The sequence below is a fragment of the Ambystoma mexicanum genome, chromosome 5q (assembly GCF_040938575.1).
Source record: "Ambystoma mexicanum isolate Mex_15411 chromosome 5q, UKY_AmexF1_1, whole genome shotgun sequence".
NCBI classification, from domain to species: domain Eukaryota; kingdom Metazoa; phylum Chordata; class Amphibia; order Caudata; family Ambystomatidae; genus Ambystoma; species Ambystoma mexicanum.
Window position 1 is genome coordinate 432,284,412 of NC_090933.1, and position 21,179 is coordinate 432,305,590.

Here is a 21,179-nt window from a genome sequence, read left to right on the forward strand (position 1 = left end):
CTTCCGTCCTTGATCCTGTAGCATGCGCTTTGCCAAGATGTTTGCGAGCTGCCGCTGCTGCTGCTGCTGCCTCCATAAAACAGAGCGAGGGAATGGTCCTAGGCCATGCTTTAACCCTGATGGTACCTCACTCTGTAGATGTTCCATTAAACAGAACACAAACGCAACACCTCACCTCCGCACGATTAACGAGATATGAATGGATCTTGTTTGCACCGCACATACTAATTAAGAGGTGTTGTGTTCTTAATCCAGCTGAACTACCTTTCCCGCAAGGTACTGCTTGCAGTGACGAAGAGTCACATGACTGCCTTTACACTACCGAACAAGAGACAGAGGGTAGAATTGATCTGAAAGATACTCCTTTGAACAATCCACAAGGGAAGCTGTTTTGCAATGGCTCCTGCTTCAAACTTCCGGATGGTACATCCACAGCTGCTTATGCAATCACTACATTGAGCATGGTCATGGAAACCAAGAGAATCATGCATAACTCCGCGCAGGCCGCAGAGATTATAGCATTGACCCGAGCTTGTGAACTTTCCGAAGGGCTTACAGTAAACATATATACTGACAGTCAGTACGCCTTTCGGATGCTGCACAACTTCGGTAGACTTTGGGCAGAAAGAGGTTTCTTGACTTCACATGGTACAACAATTCAACATGGCTCCTTGATAGTACGGTTACTCTCAGCGCTTGCACTCCCTATTCAGCTAGCTATCATAAAATGCGCAGCGCATCAGAAGATTGTAGATCATGTAGGAAAAGGGAACGCTTTTGCTGACCAGATAGCCAAACAGACTGCCACTGATCTCTCTTCAGAAATGAATACTTCAAGGGAAGCCACAAATGCCTGTACTTTGGATGAGGGTATTGATTCCATAAGGGATATCCAAGCCGATGCCACCTTAGAAGAATCTAAGAAGTGGGCTGAGGGTTTGGGGAAACTGGATGATGATGGGTGTTGGGTGGACAAAGTTCAAGGGAAGTGGTTACTGCCTGACGCATATATTATGATTGTTATGGCTCATGGTCCTATTCATATATGTGCTCGTAAAATCACTAAAATGTGGCAAAATGTGTGGGTAAATGACAAAATCCCTATAGTAGCTGAACGCTTCGTTCAGGGGTTGCATGATTTGTTTGCAGCATAATGTGGGAAAGGGCACATCAACTCCTAGGGGTAGTTTTGGTCCACCTTCCGTCCCTTTCGAGGTTTTTCATTTTGATTTTATTGAGATGGAGCATTGCAGCAATTTCAAGTATGTATTAGTCGTCATCTGTGATTTTAACAAAGGGATTGAAGCCTATCCTGTCAAAGCTATGACTATGTTAAAGGAATATTTTCCAAGATTTGATTTGCCGAGAGTCATCTGGTCAGACAAAGGTCCACACTTTATCGCTGCTGTAATTCTGCAGATATGCGCGGGATTACAGATCGATAAACGGTTCCATTCGGCTAGACACGCACAGAGTGTTGGACTAGTAGAAAGACACAATGGCATCATCAAGAACAAGCTCGCTAAGACGTGTGCCGGCACCAAACTAAAATGGCCGGACGCCTTACTGATCTGTTGTTATCTATGTGAACAACCCCTCAAACTAAGACTGGGATCTCTCCCTTTGAGGTGGTTATGGGGAGGCCTGCTAATATTTGGAATGTTCCGAAGTCTCATTCTTTACGAGACGTCGAAAATGTACTTCTCTCTCACTATTGTGGCCAGTTAACTAAAAATCTGTATTTGATTTATCACCAGGTGCGAGAGGCTTTACCTGTACGGTACGAGGGTCCATGTCACAGCAAACGACCGGGAGAGTGGATCCTCATCAAATCATTTGAGCGATCTTCTTGCCTTGCATCTCGTTGGCGGGGCCCCTTCCAGTTTTGCTGGTCACACAGACTGCAGTACGGGTAGCAGGACGGAATCATTGGATACATGCGTCCCACGCCAAGAGGATTCCACACCCAGTGCCATACGATACAGAAGATACAGAACCCCTCACCAATGCTGTAACCAATGATCACGAAGCAGCAACCAGCATCGAGAGTGCATCGGAGACTTGTGGGGCCTGGGGAAACAGTCATTTCATCTCCACATTCTCAACAGTTTTGTCTTTTGAATTTGTTCCGGATATTGCATCAGATCCTCCTTTGGATTTGTCGCTTCCAACGGGAAGTTACGACACGTTGTTCACAGATCACTCAGAACCAGGAATCACAAGGTACGATCTGCGTCCGAGGAAATAGACTTACTGCACGGTTCGGCTGTGCCATCAAGGAAAAATTATCAAAGGGCTTGCATCTTTGGCCCGATCATTTGTACATAAGGGGATTCTGTTGGCTAGGGTTTGTGGAAGGATTAAGAAAACGCTCGGCCTCGAGGTCGCCAGCAAATAACATTGGTGCATTCGTTTGAAGAATACAATGGGCCTCATCACGACTTTGGCGGTAACCCTTAAATCCGGCGGTAGCACTATTGCCGCCGGATTTAAGGGTCTGCCAAAGCAGAACTTCGGCGGATTTCTCCCCAGCTCTGAGCTGGGGGGAAACCTGCCGAAAATTCGCCCTATTACCGCCGGCGGGAAATCCGCCGGCGGTATTAGCATGAAATTTCCCCATTGAGCCCAATGGGGAATGGGGCATTCCCGAATGGGCTCAATGGGGAATGGGGATTGACATTATGATCCGGCGCTATTAGCGCCAGGGAGTTCGGCGGTAGGGCTAATACCACCAGCGGTAATACCGCCGGCGTTACCGCCCAAGTCGTGATGAGGCCCAATGCCTGCAACCGCTTCTGCTCGTACAGAACTGATAAGAGAATGTGTAACCAGCTGCGAGAATTGACAATCCACTGTGTGGGCCCCAAAAACGTATTGCTGTCTTGTGATAATGTTAATTGGTTTTGCAATAGTCATTGTTTTAGGTTTCTGGTATTTAGAAGAAGTACATCTGTTTGAGAATCTGTTACCTACTGAAAATGTACCTACTGTTTCTACTCCTTTCGTGCATCTGCATACTCTATCTCCTAGAGACTCTCAGCAGAGACAGAATTATCACAACAACACACTATTACTCATCATGAATGCTACACATGCCATTTTTAACAAATCTAATTGTTGGGTCTGTTCACATTTACCGCAACACAGCGATAAGGGGCTAGGTTGGTATATTCATCCTTTACCTTTGACAACTGCCTGCTGTGCTTCTCTTGGAGCACTATTCTTTGGCCGATGGAACAATAGCATCTCGGGGAACTTCGATGGGCTAACTTGAACAAGTTCGAAAAACGTGTTTTAACGCCCCTGGGATGCTCGCTTTTTGCAAATAGGAGTAAGCTTAATGTTGCTTCTATTAGGCCTTCTGATAGACTGTCCCATCTTTTTCAATCTTTGATTTCTTTCAAGATGGCTCCTATAGGCAATAAGGATGCCACGCCTCCTTCTTACACTGTTAACCATAGCCCCGATTGAGTTTCTTTCTTCATATAAAGGAATGGTACTCAGTTAATGGGCGATTTTAAAGGTTGCGCCAATGTTGGGAATTTGACTGGTGAGGACAGACCTTTCTGTTTGCGGGAATGTAGCATTTCCGTGGTTACCCAGGGATTGGCAGGGAACTTGTTATTTAGGGATTTAGGGATCCTATTACCCGGGGTATTCATTGCAAGTACTGTAGAGATTTCAAAGGCTCGTCCACGGCGGGATGAGAATGGTGACACTTCAGCACAACTTCTAGGAGATGTAGTTAAATCCTTTGTGCCATTTTGGGGGCAAATAATGAACTCTGAAGATATCAGGAGACTAGCGAGAGTACTGAGAGGACCATCAACCGGACCACTGACATACTAATACTAATATGACTTCAGAACAGAAAGCAATAAGGTTAGTAGCACTTCAGAACCAGATGGCATTAGATGTTGTCCTGGCTGAGCGTGGTGGGGTATGTAAATTAGTGGGGTCCGCTTGCTGTCTTTTCACACCATATTCCTCCCCAACTATCTTTAAGGCAATACAGAATCTGCATGTCCTAAGTTCAGAAGTGCATGTTCCTGAGGGAAACTGGGATCTTAGCGCTTGGTTCTGGGACTTCTTGCGATCTTGGGGATGGAAACTACTTTCGGTCTTGCTGATTATTTTAGGTATTCTGTTGTTTCTTTGCTGTTGTACACAATGTCTTCCTGGTATGTGTTTGATGTTAGGGGGATGTTGCGCACAAGCGATGGGTACATTAGGACATAAAGTATACGCCCCAGAGAAGATCTCCAACGAATATGTGCTGAAAGAAATCTTAGCATCTGATCTTATGGCAATTGATATCTCTGATAGTGATTCAGGATGTATGGACATTGAGACGTGGAGTTACTCGTAAAGTGACTAGAAGTAGTTTAGCGCTTGGCTTAGGCCAAAAGGAGGGTTTGTTAAACGGGATATTATATCTTGCCTCTTTTATTGTATATATTGGCCTAAGCCCAGTCGCTCTACGAAGAAATCCGCGTTGCAAGGTTCTGAGCTTAGATCGATTTAGCCGCCATTTTAGGTTCATCCACCATTTTGATTCTCACTCCAAAGTCACCCTGTGTTCTAAAATGGTGGACAGTGTTCTTCTGTTTGTAACTTGGCCGTCTTGACCTCTACATGAAGTTAATGCCTAAACTGCCCCCAGGCCAAATGTTAGGGTCATGAAAGGAGACCTTGTCCTTCGTTGACCTGTAGATCAAGGATTACATGTGCTAACGAAACTGATCCGCAAGCATATATTAAGCACAATGTTGTTTAAATACTGAATGTGAACACTTGTTGAACTACATTGTATAAAACACGTACGAAGGCTTAATATTAAATCCGAAGATACACTGTTGCCATTGTGACTTATTTGTATATAAACTGGGAATAATCCATGTGCATATAGATGAATAAATTAGAAGTGAACGCGGTACGAACCCCTAGCCCTAGGAATGATTAACCTGTAAATGGGCTGAACATCATGTTACAAATTGTGTAAAAGAGTGAATGTTCTAATGTACAACCCCACTCACTTCTCACACCGACAGAACTGGTATTCGCTGTGATGTACTGAGGGCCAGATAGCTATCTGATACTTTGTTCCTTTGAAAACTGTTCAGTTGTAGAATAAAAATCTGTGTATCTTTTTAAGCCCTTGTTTGGTGTATTTCCTTTTGTGGTACTCAGCCTCGATATTCTCTTTTTCCTTTTACAACCTGAGGGTTTGGCCATGTAACCAAATTTAATAATAATAAATAAATAAATGCAGCAGACAGAAACCGGCACATATTACATGCATGCACGCCCCGTGATGAACGGTGCATTGCATCGCATACACCAAGAGGAGACCACTTGACTATTATTAGTTCATACTGGTCATAAGTGCCCCTAGCTCCTGCATGCATGTACAATAAAACACGGGGGCCTCGTGGATGATTGCAGCCATCGAGATTTAAAACATTGCTGATTGGGGCCAGGGGGGATGGGATGCTTACCAGGAAAGACAAAGACGAAACAGCAAAGAAGAGCTGTTGCTGCAACAAAAAACCAAAATAGAAAGAACAAATAAAGCCACCAGCAACTAAATAAACCTGCTGGTGCATGGCATGAAGTCCTCCTTCCTTCATGATTGTCTTCATGAGCTTCATCATCACGTACACGTCATACATGAAAAGACGTCCATACGTCATGATGCCTTAAAGGCATTTCAGAAAGTGTCGACAAACTTTTAAACAAACACACAATGCTCTCAGGACTCATATGGACTTTAAATATGTGCTATGGATAAAGTAGTGCATCGATCCAGCTCTGCAAATTTTTAAAGCATTTTGCGCGCCATTGAAAAACTCTGTTTGTATGCATGCAGCAACTTGACCAGCGCATGGCAGCTGTGTTTGACGTTTTTGGGGGGTTTTCATTTGTGTACATGCTATGTTTTTTGTAATGCTAGGTGCCTGCTTTTGACTGGGATGGCAAAGGATGGTCACCCATGGGGTGCATGCTAGGCCTCATGGCTTCCATTTTCGCCCAACATAGTCTCAAGCTTTACCCTTGCCACATTGGGGATTTTGAGGGTGCTGGGTGCCTGCTTTTGACTGGGATGGCAAAGGATTCTCACTCTGGGGGTGCATGCTATGTTTAGGCCTGATGGCTTCCATTTTCGCACAACAAAGTCTCAAGCTCTACCCTTGCCACATTGAGGACTTTGAGGGTGCTGGGTGCCTGCTTTTGACTGGGATGGCAAAGGATTCTCACTCAGGGGGTGCATGCTATTTTTAGGCCTCATGGCTTCCATTTTTGCCCCAACATAGTCTCAAGCCACACTATTTGTACTTTTGCTTTCTTTCTAAAGGAATCCACAAACTTTTAAGTGAAAACGTTACCAAGGAAGATTAACCTATAGCTGAACAATGTTTATTTCTATTTGCGCAACTCTTCACAGAGTTATATGAAAAACTAATTTATGACCATGAATGTTCATCAGTTAATACATTTAGTAGACAGCATCCGAGCAACAGAACCTCTATTTACAGCTAACTGTTTTGTTTTTGAAGATCTGAATGGTTTCATTTTACAGCATTTTCATGGTACTATGGGATAGAAACACAGATTCTAGATGCCATAAGTATGATACAGGTGATGCCAGTTCTGAAAGAAAAATGTTTGTTAAGTGGTAGTGATGATGCAGAGTTCTACCAAAGTATGATGAGCTTACATAATAGAAAAAAGTATGTGAAAATTGAAAATGGTGTTTACAGTGTTGGGTCGACACACCCTTACACTTTATTCGAAGATGAATATATAGCAGTGACTCAGATTGCCCACATCACTCACTTTGGCGTTGTATCATGTAACAAGATATTTATGGAGAAAAATAATCTTCTTGTTTACAGTTCAAGTTACACTCATATTCAGAGGCGAGATCAAAGTATGATCAAATATGTGAACGAGGATGGATTGCACATGCCTATGGTAGGGTCAGTAGATTCATACAGTGTAGAAAAGCAGATGCATTCACCCACTTGGCACTCGTTCCACTTGCGTGTCAGTCTTATGATATGAAAGACCCAGTTCATTTGGTAGTAGAAGAGAAAATCACATTAGCTATCCAGATACCAGCAATACAAAAAGGTATGTTTTTTCATCAAAGTTGAAAATGAAACTTTTATATCTGAAATGCCAAATTGCTTTGAATTGGATTGAACAGAATTGGTTTCCTTCATCCAAATACATGCTGGAAGTGCATTGTTAGGCTTCTGTAAATCCCTGAGAAAGATGCTTACTTTGGTAGCTAAAGGGTGCTACTTTTAAAAATGTTTACACAACTTTAACCCCAAAGGGCCCATTGCTTCTAAATGCCAATGGGACCAATTTCCTATTGAGCAACTTGAATCCCTAACCCTAAAATGGGAATTCCTAAACAGCTGTCTAAACTCACTGTGGGATGGGTTCTCTAGTTTATCTGGCCATTCACAACTTGTTTAACGCCTTCTTCCATTAAGTGCTGCTAGTATTTTTACTGTGCCTTTCCCTTATTTGTTCCCTAGGGCCAAATATGAGTTGGGGACATTTGTGACCAGATTTTGGGGGCCAGTGAATCCATCTTAAATTTCCTATGTCATAAAAGTATTCTCGCCTTTGAGTGTAGGGTGCATACCTGCCTTTTCCTTCTTTGTACAAGGGAAGGGCCCTGTTAGATTAATTACGCCTTTCTGTTCAGATGTTATAATTGGTGGTCAATATCATTACTTGGCAGACCTGGTGAACCGTCCATTAAGGGCATATTTTCTGGAGACCCTGTGTCAGCTCCTATACATAGTGTGGTGTTCATGTGAAATAATGTACTCAACTGTAATGTAGAGATTCATTTATATCTAAATGTTTATATCAAGACTATACTTTTAACCAAGATATATTGTGTGGGCAATCTTTTCTTGTGCACTTGTTGTGGTAGTTGATTTTTGATGAGTCAGTTTAACTTGAGGCTCTTTGCTTGTGGTTACCAGCAGAATAGAGGACACACTTGATCTACATATCAGAAGCTTTGAGGTATTCACTTTATATACATAGACAGGGCAGTATGAATGTGAATTGGGCAATATGACAAAGTTCATTAGCCTATTATCATTCATATATAGTGAGCGGGACTTTTTATGTCCAGTGAAAACAGTTCACATAACGTATACTGAAGTGATAGAATTGTTGGCAGCAGTGACAGGATAGCGCTATGTATTTTTTTTAGTTTGATTATATATCCTATTTTACTTTTTTTTTTTACTTTGGTTGGACATGCTTTCATTTTGGATTCAAGATTATAGACTGCCAGTGGTAGCCTTATTCACCTGTATGATTGGGATAACTGCTAGTTTTGTAGTAGTGTGGGGGTTGAGTATTCATTTTAAACAGTACTCCTCGCTGTACTCCTGCAGAACAGCAGTCATTGCGTTATAGTAACCAGTGTAAATGAGTGGACTGATTACTGTATAACAAAGGTTAAGGTTGGATAATTGTGGCTTAATTCATGATTGACTCCATGGCAAGTTCTACCAATATGTGTCTTGAATCACATGGATTTGGTTTGGCAGGGTGCATGTACTAATCAAAATGATTATTTTTGACTACAGAATGTTTGCGGCGCATTCCCCTACATATGCGCTAGTCACTTATTACTGCAAGAAAACTATTTCTGTGGCATGTATGCTTTTTAAGTGTGATTCCTGGTCAATGGTTTAAAACTTTTGCATTGGGTGTTGCAATTGAAATGATCATATCCATATTATGCTTTTTACATGTAATTAAAAAGAATGCCAAAAGGTGTGCTTAGCAAAGCATTCAAAAATCATTCAGCACAAGTGCAACTAAGCAAAAGGTGAATGCCAATCAGTATTAGTCCGCAAATCATCCTACAAACTCTGTGATGCTCTGAAGTAATCAGTAAGCCATCCCCAAATCATCAAGAACAAATCAGTAAGCCATCCCCAAATCATCATGAACAAACATGTTTTTGCTCTTCAAATAATCAGCAGATCATCCCAGAATCATCTGGGGCAAACCTGTTGATGCTCTTGAAGTAATCAACATGCCATCCCAGAATCATCCCCAAATCATCATCGTGATTCTCTTGAAGTAATCGGAAAGTCATCCTAAAATCATCAAGAACAAAAATGTTTTCTAAGTTAGGGATGATGTTAGCATAATCAGCAAGTCATCCTAAGCTCATCCCCAAATCATTACCCACCATTCTGAGACATTTGCTGATGACTTTAACAGTGTAACGACTTCTAATGTAGTTCGAGGATCATCGGGTGACTCCAGGATGGTCTCTAAAGTCATCCTTTTAGACCTCGGAGGGACCACTCTCCCAGCTGCGTGCTCATTACAGTGAGGGAGATGAGCAGCACTTTCTGTGGTGACAGCCAGCAATTTTGTCTCGTTGCCAATTCTTCTGTCTCGATCGAGGGGAATGGCAGTCTCTCGCTCATGATCACAAATGATGTTTCGCTCGTGCCCACATAGGTCATCACAGTCTGTATTTAGTTTAAGCGCCACGCTGGGCAACACTCTCTTGATTGTGGCATTTACAGTGGACAAACTACTGAGAACACAAAGATGCTATTTACTCCTGAATTTGGCCGTTTGTGATTTTTTTGTAGGTATGGTAGTGTGAAATGTTGTTGTTATAACTTATAGCACTCCTCTTACTCATTACAAAAAAGGTAAATTACCTGGAGCAGACGGCTTACATTCGCATTTTCCTAAATTATGGTCACCCAAACGCAATGTTCATCATTTGCGCTAGAAAGTGCAAAAGAATTAAAAACATGCTCAACGGGAAGTGTTAGGGAGAATTCTTATAAATGTGCTAATTCTCTTCACCTTAGAGACTTTGCTGGATTTTGAGGAATAGTTTTTTTTCTGGAAAGAGTGTGAGCCTTTTTTTCCCACTCTTTCATGTATTTTGATGTGTGTTTTTCACTTCTGTTCTGATTATGTAGTTTTAGATAACTCCATAGGCATCATCTTTATATATGTGCTACACAGCACCCTCAGTGCAGTGACACAGGGATGTCTTTTAGACTTCCCAAAGGATTAGATACCTTCTCTGGAATAACCTACTGTTTCCCAGAGAATGTAAAGTGAAATTGACTTTACTAGTCTTTCCAAATTCCTAGACCCAGCACACACCATTTTACAATGGAGTTGTCATGGGTACTAGCATGGGAACACAAACACGTGGGGTAAGGCCTGAGACACAAGCAGGGGCTAGATGGGTAAGGGCCTGGCAAGCAAAACATGCACTGAGAAACTGTTAGTAGGAACACCTTCTTATGGGCTTGTTTTCCCATCCACTTCCTGTACTCTCAACATGCATGCCCAGGGACATCCAGGAAATGTGAGAAACTGTAAAGCACGCTATAGTGTTTGGGTGAGGCTGCCTATATAAGCCACACCCAAGATTTGGTCCATGCTTCGTGTGCCTTCTGTTGCCTGTGCACACCTTCACTGCCGTCTGGATTCCGGCCTGCTTCAGCGGCTCATAACTTTGGAACAAACTTACCTGTTTTCTCCCTTCATTGCTCGGATATCCTGGGATTACCGTCAGCTGTTTTTTCTACGCAATCAGGTGAAACGCCTCTATCCACACTTCAGTACCCGATCTCCAGTTCTCCTGCTTTCCGGACCCGGTCTCCTGTTCTCCAGCTCTCCGGATCCGCTTATCAGTCCTTCCGTGCTCCGGACGCAATCTGCGGAAGAAAGAAGAGAACTAGTCAGAACAAGAACAAGTAAGCGCGCGCATGCAAAATAAACCCTGATCTCCCGCGCGACCACAGAACTTACCTTTCGAGGTGAGGCTAGCCGGACTCTTCTCTCCAATGCCTGCAACCGGCTGGCAGCCCGCTCCGAAACATGTAAAGACAACATTACTACAGCGCTCAGTTTTTGCCCGATCAACCGCCCGCCTAAAAAAGCCACACGCAATCCAATGAAGTAACTGGTTGGACTTGCCACTCAAAGATTGGCCTTATCCACGGGTTCTTCTTTCACCTGAACTCACGGACATACCCAGTGCAGAAACTGGGCAAACTCCGGAAAGGGCACCTTCACAAGCATCACCGCCTGAACTCAGTGAGCTTTCTGCTCCAAATCCCAGACTTCAGCGCCCCTGCGGATGCAGGATGGAGGGCACGCCATTCTAATACAAAAGGTGAGCCACACCTCATTTAGGGAAGACACACCACAGGGACACAGGGAGGGTGGAGGGAGGTTTAGAAAGCTAATTCACAAAACCCCTCTAAACACCAAATCTCTCTTGGCAGGTCTGCTTCTCAATCTCAGGGTACGAGAGGAAGGATCCGGAGGACTCCATTGCTCCCACAGAGACCCAGGTGAGCGTGACTTAAAGAATTAATATTCTTTAAAATGCACTATTTGCATTGCATTTTATCAAAAACCTCCCCTTTGGGTACTACTCAGTCTGTCACAAAAGGAATTAATTGCCATTTGCAACTCTGGGCCACTTTTTCATTGGGGCCCGAGACACTTTTATGCCTGGGTGTCACTAGGACGGTGGAAGAGTGCACAGAAGACTGAGTCAAGATGCCACCAGCAACCGAAAACCCTATTGCCTCTTCCATGTTAATGGGGATTTATTAGATCTATTAAGCTTGTTAGGAAGAGCATGGGCATATCGCCATTGAGACAAGTCCAATTCTGTCTGTTATCTGATCTGCAATTGGACTGGGTGGTCTCACATTGATTAGCTGCCTTCTCAGTAGGTTTTCCTTGTCTGCGTATATCATTAACCATGGCAACCTGCCCTCAGCACCTGCACCATTGTGCCTATGAAAATCACATACACAGGGCTTGGTCTTCAATGGGACCCCTTCCTTTTAATTATAGACTGATGCTGAGATAAAAACAAAATGGGATGGTGGCTGAATGGGGAGCGGAAATACAGATACAGGGGTCAGAGTAGAAACAAAAGTAAAAGTAGAGGCATCAAAATCAGGTATTGGTGATAGAAGTGATGAAACAAGGAATATCGAGTTTGTGAGGCCTACCCATCAGAGACCGACATGATTACTAGAATGGCACATGTAAGAGCAGCCACAACAGAGTAAATCGCAAGCCAAACAGTCCAACAAAAGTCAGAAACAAGTCACCTGATGGCACACATTCTGGTCCCAGCACTCTCCTTCCTTTTCCTCAGCAAGCCATCATTTCTGCATGCAAGGCACAGCGGTCTAACTGCCACAGCAGTAGTAAAGTTGTCCCTCTCCTGCTGCATCCATCCCCAGCACATGCCCTTCAGACACAGCAGACAGAGCGAGCAATGAGATGCCTTGAAGAAGCCTTCTCAGTTGAGCAGAAGCTTCAGCAGGAGGAGGCTTCAGATGTGGGACCACCAGCCCACCTCCAAATACATGCTCTCAGTCCCGACAACCTCAACCCCCTCCTTAGCCAGGAGCTTGACTGCTCTTTCCTATTGAGCAGCAAACAGACCTCCAGCTGCCACCTCATCGAATTACATGAGGGCACATCACAAATCCCAACTTCGTTTTCATCCCAAGCCTCTGCCACCTACCGCAAGCAGCACTGATGCAGTGTGGCCATTATTACCATACTGCAGGATCAGAGTAGGGGAGTGTCATGCCGAGGTACAAAGGCTGCTCACTTAACATGTGGCCATGTTTTCCCCAGACCCTTGCCTACATGTTCACAAACATACACACAATCACTGTGCACACTCACAGACCCATTCAGAAGCACACTCACACAATTGGATGGAAATAAAATGCACACACTTACTGAGTCACATGGACATGTGCAGACACAAGCAGAAACATTATTTTAGGTCTGACGCATGTAGCCTGGAGGAAGTGTGTGGACGATATCTACTTGGTCACAGCCAAGGCCAGGGTGGCGGTGACACGAGGCAGACAGCTTCTGCTTGCAGTATTAATTGACCACATCCCAGAAAGGTTTCTGGTCCAAACACTGTCTCACTGCCAGAGGGTTGTAGACAGCATGGAACAGAGTTCCACAACTTCTTTTCTACAGTTCGACCACTGCTGTGATTGGAGTTCTGAAACAGTGTGTCCTTAACTTGCTGATTTTTTTATCAGCAGATAATACCCATCTTCCAACATAATTGGCATAGTTTATCGCAACGTACCACAAGGCCAAAAGTGGTTGTCATGACAACAATACCTTCTAATAGAGGTATTTAATGAAGGAGTGAATCTAGGACTTCTTTGTAAAAGGTGGACGTTGCTCGTGTGTGGCACCTTGTGAGTGGCAACCCTCGTAACACTCGTTACATAGGAGCTCTGAGACAGTGTTTTGACCAGCTGCAGTAAATGCAAAGCTTAGCAGCTATATATGCGGTATGCAGCCAGTTTATTTTCATCTCCCACCTGGGATATTCTATGAAGAAATGCAGTGGGCACCAGAATACAATTGAAAATGCTGTCATGTAAGCCCTGATTCCTTTGCAGTAACTCCTCTCACGACCCCACCCCATGAATAAATAAACATTGGACAAAATCCCAAGCCTCTTTTACCTGTGACCGGCCTTGCTAAAGTATCTTGCAATTCCCAACATCAACACATCAACATTGGGAGGAAACAAATGTCAGATCCAGATCTTATTGCCCATGGCAGTCGGCATGTCGCCTTTGAGAACTTGCCAACCTTCTCAATTTACAAATAAACTGTTACAAGTAGAATTTTCTAGCTAGGATAATTCCCTAATTGAAACTGGTTTAAAACACATTATAAGACGTGCAAGGCTATTGAAGGCCTTTAGGCTCACATACATATCTAAAACAAAACTAACTCTTGACCCCCAAATCTCTACGCCGCATACCAAGCAATGCCCCTCCCAGCTGCTAGCTCCCTGCGGGGAGTCCTTAGATAGGACAGCTCTGGGTGAGAGCCACCCTTTCCAATCCTTGGTTTTTTTCAGCTTGCCCGTCATCCATGGCTCTGCTGCACAATGGTGTACCCATGCTGAGTGCTGATCCAGGTACCCCCGCACCCTGATCCAAACTTATAACCAACAATAAATCCCCCAGCATGAAGCTGTGCAGACTACAGTCAGCCCTTAAAATATGAATGGAAAGTTGAAACTTCAGAAAGTACTAAAGTCTGTACTAAAGTCTGTCTGAGCTTCTTACCTGCCTCCTTGTATCCAGACATGCAGCGTGCATCGTGCGACTGAAAGTGGAAATGTTTGAAGGAGACGGTATGCTTTTTTCCTCCTTCACTTGAGGTAAAATAGTAACACTTGTCTTTAGTACAGACAGTGCCTCGGCCACTGGCGTGGTGCCATGGTGTCTCAGACTTGGCAGTTGGCTCAGGGCTGCATGGCACTCTGCCAGGCCAGCATGGTTGGCCGGGTCCAGGCCTTCTCATGTGATGTTGATGCATGCATTCATAAAAGCAAGGTAACACTTAGGGGTTACCTTTCTTTGATGAATGAATGCATCCACTAGCTGGCTGCTGGAGTGGGCCGCAAAGCAATGTAACTTACATAAGTTACAATTCAAAAATACTGTGAAAACCCAAACCGGCCCAGGTGTGGTGGCTTAAGAAACTGGCCCAAGTTCCTCCAAGTGATTCGGCCTGTGGCCGAATGACCGGTAGGACCAGTCCGACCCTGTTCAGGGGCACTTTCTGTGAAGATGAAATATGACTTGGAGCACTGGTGGCTCTACAGGTGCAACACCTGCAACATGTGTTCCACCTTTTATTTGGAGAGATTATGCAGCCAAATATGGACCCAAAATATAACTGCAGCAAGTGTGTATGTAAAACTTGCTGCGGTGATACAAATCATTACCTCCAGGGGTGTCAGGATGGCAGAATGATGAAAATAGACAGCGTGTCTCCCAGACACTGCTGCAGGGCTGCCCCAATGAATTAGTCAACACCTTTCAATTATTAGCACACTATTAGGGTAATGGGGTATTTGCACCTGAAAGGCAGCAGTTGAGGTCCAGTTAACAAATAATGTGCCAAGATTTAAAAATATGTTTTACTTGACTCACTTTAATGGTCTTGAAAGAAGGCACGTTATTTGTTAACTGGATCTCAACTGCTGCCTTTCAGATGCAAATACCAGATTCTAGAGTTTGTTATCTTGAATTCAGAGTGTGGAAAATAAAGCTGTAATCAAACTTTTTTGGCTTAATATAAGGATTTGTATATTGCAAGAATGCTGATTTGCACATTTGGTAAGCAACCGCTAAAACACAGTAGTTGTGCATTCCTTGAAAACAAAAAATTAAATAATTGTGGCATCAGAAGGTAAGCGATCAAGTGCCTACATTTCAGTGTGGGCTCAAATAACATCTTTGCTGACATTGGCAAATAATTTAATGTCACTGGGCTATATTTTGTATAAGGTGTAAATTGCATGCAGTGAACCACCAATATTATATTAAATTATCGGCATGCAAGTTTCATAAAGTGAAATGGAAAAGTGAAGTGCAATATGAGGCGTAAACACATTACACCTCACTTTTGCAAATGTGTAAATGCCACCTGCAAATGTATCAAGTGCAAAAGCAGGCGGACTCTATAGGAATCCAATGGCTTTAAACCATGCTGTGGTTGTCTGGTAGAGAGGTGTTTAAGGAGAGTGTAGAGCGTGGGGTTGGTGTATCTGTGGTGGGTTAGGGAAAGTTTGTATAGAAACATGTCTTGGGTGGGGTACATTCTATTGAGTTAACCTGTGTTTCAGCATTGGCTTGCGTGTCGAGATGTGTTGTCGTTTAGGGTGGAAGACAAAATGATTTAGAGGTGGTTACTGCATCATACCTTGCTCAGCAGACACCCATACCAAATCGGTAGAATCATTTTGACTTTGGAAACATCAAAGCAGGTTTCATTTTTTTCTTTATAACCATGCAAATCAGTTATTAGTCAGCTTTTTACCTTGTTAAATTATATTATATAATGTTAGGTAAAATCATTCCATTTCAGGTTATGCTATGCCAGAGAACAAGTACAGTACCTACAACTTGTAGGCAATTGCCTGAACCCTCACTCCCACTGAAACCTCAAAGACACTTCAACAGAAGCGACGTTGAAATTCATATGGCATTATGGTACAATGTGCCGGTCATGCACCATGAACTAAGTCTTAAGGAAGACCTTGATGGGAGTGTTTTATTCTCTACTTAAAGCGACGTATACGCTGACTCAGAGGAGCAAAGGTGAGGAAAGGGGCAAAAACTCCTGGCACACGTCCTGGAACACCCACTACCACCTGCTCAGCTCATGACTTGCTTTGACGTTGCAGTTTGCAATTAAAAGGTCAAACGCTCTTTTGCACACTGCAATGCATGAAACCCATGCATGTTATGTTATGAAAACTACTTTCATCTGGGCTGGATCCTAGATATGCACTGTGATTGGTGGAAGCACGTTGATATGTGGGTGGCAAAAAGCCAAATCTCCACTTTTAGTTGTATCCATTTTCTTTCTGTGAATGCCTAATAGCATCTGTACCCCAACATCTACCTTGACATTACGTAGATGCTGTTATTTTTTAGATCACCCTCTTCCCCAGGTCTCATGTCACAGCTTTCACTGTCTGCGTTACTGCTGTTGGCTGGCTAGTGCCTCTTCCAGAGGGAACAAAGACACTGACTCACTACATTGAAAAGGTACATTTAAAAAAGGCACACAAACGTGTTTGTGTGCTTGCAAGTGCTGATTGCAATGTGTGTGCAAAAGGGAGTTTGAATGTGTGTCTGTGTTTGCACATGTGTGTTGAGGGGGTGGCACTCTGGCACCATGAATGTGAAGGCCCACACCATGACTAGTATTTGTGTTGGCATATTGGTGTATATTATAGGCACCACCATAAAAGTGTTTTATAGTGGAAATACTTGCCTATATTTTGGCACAGGCAGCATGAAAGTATTTACATGGCAGTGCTGGCATGTATAGTAGGCACACGCATCATGAACATATATACTGGCATATATTGCCGTCTGATCAGCAACATGGAAGTGTTTTACAATGGCAATACTGGCATATATTTGGTCACGAGCAGCATGTGGTAGTGTTTCACAACTCAATGACTACTATGACACAGCTAAGAATAATAATGTTGACATATATCACAGACATAGTCACCAAATCCATATTCATCACAAGGGCCATCCTTGCATTGTAGACACAGGCATTCTGAAATGGCATACTATGCTCCTGTATACGGCTTGTGACCTGGCATTCATGCATTCTTTTTTCACAGAAGCGAATCTAAATTATATGGCTTTTTACCCAGTTTACACAATAATGTTGCTGTAAAATGCACTGTTTCAACTATTAAAAAAAAGAAACGTCTTGGGTGAAGAACTGTCACCCCACTCTCACTGACTTCTATTTAGACTTCCTCATTTAGAGAAAATATTCACACTTCTCCAATGAAAAGATCTGCAGCTGCCACTGATCTAGTATCATTTATAATGAAAGTGCGTCATCAGGATCTCCATTACTAGGAGGAGCAGCACTTCTCACCAATTAGGGACTATGATCAATGGACGTGGGATTTGAAACTGCTGTTGACCATGCTTATTATGAGAAAACCCGCCCATAGAAGAAACTCAATTTTCAAACATTTATGTGCTTAACCCCTGAAAAATATGTCCCTGACTAAAAATTTGGAGTAGCAATATAATCATGGAAGTCCTACTCTCCTCAACTCCTCTTTACTTCTGTTTCATTCTCCTCTTTTGTTTTTTTAATAGTTTTTAAAAAATATATATTTTGTAAGTAAAAAGTGTGCCCACATTTTGTTTTAAATTCAACCCGACACGAATGAACCCATAGACCTGGGCCCTTTAAGACGAGGTAGCAATACTTAGAGATGGATTAGGATGCAGAATTTACTCAAACATAAATAATCAAACTGACTCAGGAAGTTGGCAAAACTCAGTGCTGTTTTATTTGCAATTGTCTAAAACAGGGAGTTACAACGGACATCAACGGACGTCTCAAAGCACGATCTCGATGAATTTCATAAAAAATACAACTTTTATAGTCAAAACTCATCATCATTGACGTCACACTACGTGGCAAACTACAAAACCCTACTTGGGGATGTGATAGGCTTACAGGGAACATCTAAGTATAAGTTCCATACTAACAGGGGTTGTGATTGGGTCTCTAACATCAGGAGAACTAAGCCCTCTTCTAGTGCAAGTCATCTTCATCATCACAAAATACATGACGATCCATTGGCTATACAAACTATAGGAATCTCTGTTATGTGGCCCTCTACAATTGGTTGGTATGCTTGTATCCTTCTGGAATATTCCACATGCTATCAGCACACAGGCTAGCACCCCAGGTGCAGGAAGGGTCGGCCTGGTCATACCTCCCACCCAATTTCCAACATCCATCATCACTCTTGCCTTCTGCCATTCAATTAAGGCTTTGAACTCGGCCTTGTAGAAGCTCTCTGTGTCTGAGAATAGAAGGGAGTGTGGCATAGTCTTACCTTTTTGTTTTGGTGTAGCTCGACCCAAAGTCTATTTTCATCTGTCCATGTGACTGGAGACCACGTTTTCGAGCTTTTTGTTGCATATAATACTATTAAATGATGAACTCTTGACTCTTCCAGTGTTTTTTCATCCCACCTCACACAGAAGTGTGTTGCTTTCTCAAGTTCATGTAGCTACTTGACAGACAACTAGGCTCATGGTGGCCTCAACTCTTTGTGCTGGGCCAGCCTTTCTTGAACTCTCCTTCGCCATTAGTTATTTTCCAACTGCGCCAAACTGAAACCCTTTTCATCCATAGGGTTTAAGTCTTGCTTAAAGTGCATCGTGGAACATCCAGGTTCTATACATTCCTATGTATATACATTAGCGCATCACCGCAATCTATTTACTACGTAGCCAGCCTCATAATTATTTTGTCTACTTGCGTTACAGCATCTGTACAAGTGTAAAATGACTTTGCATTTTCTTCAGTGCTTCCTTGCACAAGCATCTTCATTTCGATCACGAAAGGTTGCTTGTCTTCGACACCTTCTCTTCAGATCTTATGGAATGTCTATGTGCTTTCATCTTGTGTATCTTTTCAGGGTGCATCAGTTCTGCTTCGTATGATGTCACCAGTCTTCTTCTTTGTTCATTTTCACACTTCTTCCGGGACTCTATCCAGAAGACCATCATTTCTTTGATAATGCACATAGGGTTTTCTCAATGGATACCTCGTTTCAAGAACTCTTTGTGGTACAGACAACCTCACTGGTACTGCACGTGTTGCAATTTCTGGTTCCCAACATATGGGCAATATGGGAGCGGAGCTTCTGGTAGGGGCTTTTGGATTTTCCTCTCAACTAATATTAAATACAACAAATTACTTTTCTTTTTCATTTGGATTTTTCCACAAAACCATGCTACTTATCACACACATTCCTTAGTCATACATCAGCGATCACAGATCAGCCATAGATAATTCTAGAAAAGCTGAGAAGTCTCCCGTAGTCTCTTGAGTTTAAGGAACAAACCCCTACTGCAAGTTCCAGCATGCACCATGCAAAATCAGGATTGTTTGAAAGTGGGACCCACTAGGCAGCTATTATCCCTTTTACCACATGTACCTCTTGTACCTCTTTTTTGCAGCCGCATATATAAAAACATTTCCCAGGGTAGACATACATATTACATATTAAAACATGTCCCAGGGTACGCATAAGTAAGGACTAAGATTTGGGTTTTACAAACGGTGGACAAGAGATCTCATGTTCAGGAGGCACTTATGGTTCCTCAAGTGCCACAAATGAAGCATGCACAATCACGCTCCAGAACTCACTCTATCCATTTCTTCAGCATTCTCACCTCCATGGGACTCTTACACTCTTAGCTGCATGAAAAGGTTTTACTGTGACAATGCAGGCATATATCCTTTGTGGCTGGCACCATTATTGTTGCAGGATATCTATTTTCAACTAGAAGTTATCTTTATAACAGAAGTGGCCCTTTGAATTAATTTTCTAAATATACTTGTCAAAGATATCATACTTCATACTCAGTTAAAAACTCTTTCAGATTCAAGATGTGACAGCACAAGTTACTTAATCCTGAAGAAGGCTAAGCGCTATGGAACAAGACCCCCATGAGCTGAAACTCGAGTTGAGCTGATCCTGTGATTTTTCACAAATGTATTTTTGAAAAGTTTGTACAAACAGGGAGAGCTGACAAAATAATATTTGTCATTTGTTTATTTGTTTTTAGTAATGAAAAAAAAGAAAAACCTTTACAATATTATCAGAGGAATGAACTGAGTTTCACTGTAATAATACATAAATGAAATAGCCAAAAGAACAGTCTACTTCACAGATATGATACAGAAAATAAAACAACAAAACAAGCAGCAATCATATTAAACAAATATATCATAATGCGGATAGGAATGCTAAAACAAGTCACTTAAAATGAAACTTTGTGCCTTCATAGTACAATCACCAAAAACATAAATTACGTGTGCGTTCTGCTTTCTCACATTCCAAAACATCCACGATACAAAGATGATACGGCAAAACAATTTGCACCGCTCTTGAGCTAAGGAATCATAAATGAAGCAGGAGCACACAAGAGTCCTAACCAACATGCATGTTAGAGACCCTCACTGCAAGGTGATTCCTATGGAAATTGCACCTAATAAAAAAGGTTACAATGCATTGATGCCGGGGTGAAGTTTACAATGGGGGCGAGCATTAGGCATCCAAAGACCCAAAGAAACTTAAATGAAAGGATCCAACCAATTTACACAGTAAGAATAGGTAACATTTAGGGTGGAAAGGCCAAAAAGGTCCATTCATAAAATAAAAAGCAGTTTGTGATAATACAGCACAACTCGAAAAGCAGCCAACTATAAGTGATTGGTAAAGGTTACTTGTCAGAAATGGCTGAGGCCGTGTCATCTGTAGGGCACTGTTTGCAATAGTGCATCAAAAAACGAACGACGGCAATCTGTAAGGACACCCGATTGGCATGTAGTATTTGATATCATAGATTATCAAGATTTACATAATCAAGGTTCCTCACAATTTTTTCAAACATTCAATACGCTCAGTTCTCAGAGAAGGATACTTAATAACAATGGGCCTCGTTACACGGTAGGCGGTAAGGGATTACCGGCACCGGTAA